Source organism: Rhinolophus hipposideros (assembly GCF_964194185.1).
Source record: "Rhinolophus hipposideros genome assembly, chromosome: 5".
In the NCBI taxonomy this organism is placed as follows: Eukaryota; Metazoa; Chordata; class Mammalia; order Chiroptera; family Rhinolophidae; genus Rhinolophus; species Rhinolophus hipposideros.
In genome coordinates, this window is record NC_138051.1 from 18,548,010 (window position 1) to 18,551,011 (window position 3,002).

A 3,002-nucleotide genomic window follows, 5' to 3' on the forward strand; every position below is an offset into this window, starting at 1 on the left:
TAACTCTTAGAAGAAAACAGCAAAAAGCTACACGACATTGGATTTGGCAATGATTTCTTGGATATGACACCAAAGGCACAGGCAACAAAAGGAAAAACAGACAAGTTGAACTTAATGAAAATCAAAAACTGTGACCTTGTGCATTGAGGGACACTCCCACCAGTCTTCCCCAAGAGTTGGCATAGTTTCCTGCTTCAACAGTGCTTGGAGGGAACAGGCGCTCACCCTCCAGCCCCGCTGTCAGCACAGAGCCAGCCCTCCCATCTCCTCACAGTGCTGTCAGACCACCCCAAGGTCCCCACTGCTGCTCCAGAGCTGGGCAGCGGCTGCCACCTCTCCTCACCCACCCGCAATGACGACTGCATCCACCTCACTGGGGGGCCAGAACTACCACAAGGATCCAGGGGCTACCATCCACCCCCAGATCAACCTGGAGCTCCATGCCTCCTGCATCTATCTGTCCATGTCTTACTACTTTAACTGCAATGATGTGGCTTTGAAGAAGTTTGCCAAATATGTTCTTCACCAACCTCATAAGGAGAGGGAACATACTGAGAAACGGATGAAGCTGCAGAACCAACGAGGTGACTGAATATTTCTTCAGGATATCAAGAAACTTCACTGTGAAGACTGGGAGAATGGGCTGAATGCAATGGAGTGTGCATTACACTTGGAAAGCCCAAATCGGTCACTACTGGAGCTATATAAACTGGCAACTGACAAAAGAAACAACTGGTTTCGTTGAGACTCATTACCTGAATGAGCAGGTGAAATCCATCAAAAAATTGAGGGACTACAAAAACAACTTGGGCAGGATGGGGGCTTGGGAAATCTGGCATGGCAAAGTATCTGTTTGACAAGCACACCCAGGGAGACCATGATAATGACAGCTAAGCCTTAGGCTGGCTTCCCATGGTCACGGAGGTGACTTCTTTGGTCACCAAGGCAGTATCCGCATGTTGAGGTTACATTTTCTATAGATTTTACCAAAATAGCTTTCATTTGTACCATTCCTTCAAATAAAGCAATTTGGTAACCCCCCCACACACACACACAAAAGGCCACTTTGAACAGAGGGAAAAGGCAACCCATGCAACTCATATATCTGATAAGGGATTAATATGCAGAATATATATAGAACTCCTAAAACTGAACAACAAAAAACCCAAACAACCTGATTCAAAAATGGGCAAGGGACTTGAATAAACATTTCTTCAAAGAAGATATTTGAATAGCTAACAAGCACCTGAAAAGAAGCTCAACCTCACTAATCATTAGGGAAAGGCAAATCAAAACCACAATTAGACACCTCTTCGTATCTATCAGGATTGCTACTATCAGAAAATCCAAAATAACAAATGTTGGCAAGGATGTGGAGAAATTGGAACCCTTGTGCACTGGTCGTGTAAATACATAATGGTAAAGCCACTGTGAAAAACAGCATGGAGGTTCCTCAAAACACTAAAAATAGATTTAGCATAGGATCCAGCTGTAATGCAGGGGCTTAGCTCCTGCTCCCCGCACCAGAACACAGGATATGGTGAGGCCAAAAAGGAACAACAACGGAGCCATAGATAGGGGAGTTCATACCACTATATTCTCAATGGTGGCTGGTCAAGACACAAAAGCAAACATCCGCCAGTACCCCAACGAGGGGTCTTCCTGCACCCCAGTCTCGCTGGCTACCGAGCAAGACACAGAAAGTAGGATCTACATGATCCGCAATTCGCCATCCACTTGCTAGCCGAAATCCGCAGTCTGCTTCTCTGCCAACCAACCAACCCCCTAGTGTAGCCACAGCAGTTATATCAGTGGCTAATGGCGGGCTAACTGGTTACAGCTGATGGCCACCCAGCCACAGCAGATGGCCATCTGATTAACCGAGCCAGCACCTTTCCACGTGAAGCCGAGAGCCTGGAAATTGCTCTCCGGGACTCTGTCTCCACACCAGCAATTCCACTTCTGGGTGTATATATATATCCAAAAGAACTGAAAGCAGGGTCAAAATCATAGAGACAGAAAGTAGAATACTAGCTGCTATGGGTTGGGGGCAGGGAAAAATGGGGAGTTATATTTAATAGGTACAGAGTTTTGTTTTGCCAGATGAAGAGTGCTAGAGATGGACAATGGTGATGGTTATTCAACACCATGAATGTAATTAATACCACTGAAATGTATAGTTAAAAATGATTAAGATATTAGTTTTTATGTTATGTGTATTTTACAATAATTTTTTTGGAAAAAATATCAGGGTTAATTCAGGCCAAATCCAATATACAGATACATAGATCTTAAGTTTATGTAATTAATAAATTAAGCAACAAATCTGACTAGCCATCCCTCAACCACCTCTCACATTCTAGGGGCATATATTTTATAGTCAAGCTTCCCTATGCATTCAAGTGAGAGAAAATTATACTTTTTCTAACCAAACTATCTCAAGTATGATTTTAGAAGAAAAGCACTGTCATACATGCAAAGTCTCAAAAAATTTACATCCAAACATTCTTTCTTAGGAGACTGGAATATGACAAAAGTCAGTCCTTAACTGCTAGTATAATCATGGACTCTAGTCACTCTACAGAACTGATTAAAAACTGCCTGAGAGAGGGACCACATTTTATACTTCTATTACTCAGCAAGATTTTGAGACTGTGTTCATACCACATTAGAGATTCAATAAGTGTCATTTATTCTAGAGGTACTACAAACAGTGAGTCTTCCATTAGCAGAGACTAAGAGAGGAAGGAAGCCGCCTGCGACATGGGATATTAAGGCTCACTTCTCTTGCCATTCACTCAGTAGCACTCCATGATCTGGTCCCATTGAGTCCATCCAACTTCACCTCTACTTCTTGCCAGCATGTGCCCTCCTAGCTGTACTCTTCTTGGCTGCGTCTTTCAGACATGAACATTGTTAATGTTCTCCACGATCACTAATTATATTCAACCACAACATTACAGTTAGTTGTGCCCCACTTCGAAGGAGATAGTCTCTGCAGT

General features: G+C 43.2%; 1 pseudogene across 1 annotated transcript; it reads left to right on the forward strand.

Moving 5' to 3' along the window:
* The first annotated feature begins 352 nt into the window (after positions 1 to 352).
* Positions 353 to 894, forward strand: LOC308497534 (ferritin heavy chain-like; annotated as a pseudogene). The gene has a single exon. The product of its transcript is annotated as a ferritin heavy chain-like (transcript).
* Positions 895 to 3,002: the final 2,108 nt, after the last annotated feature.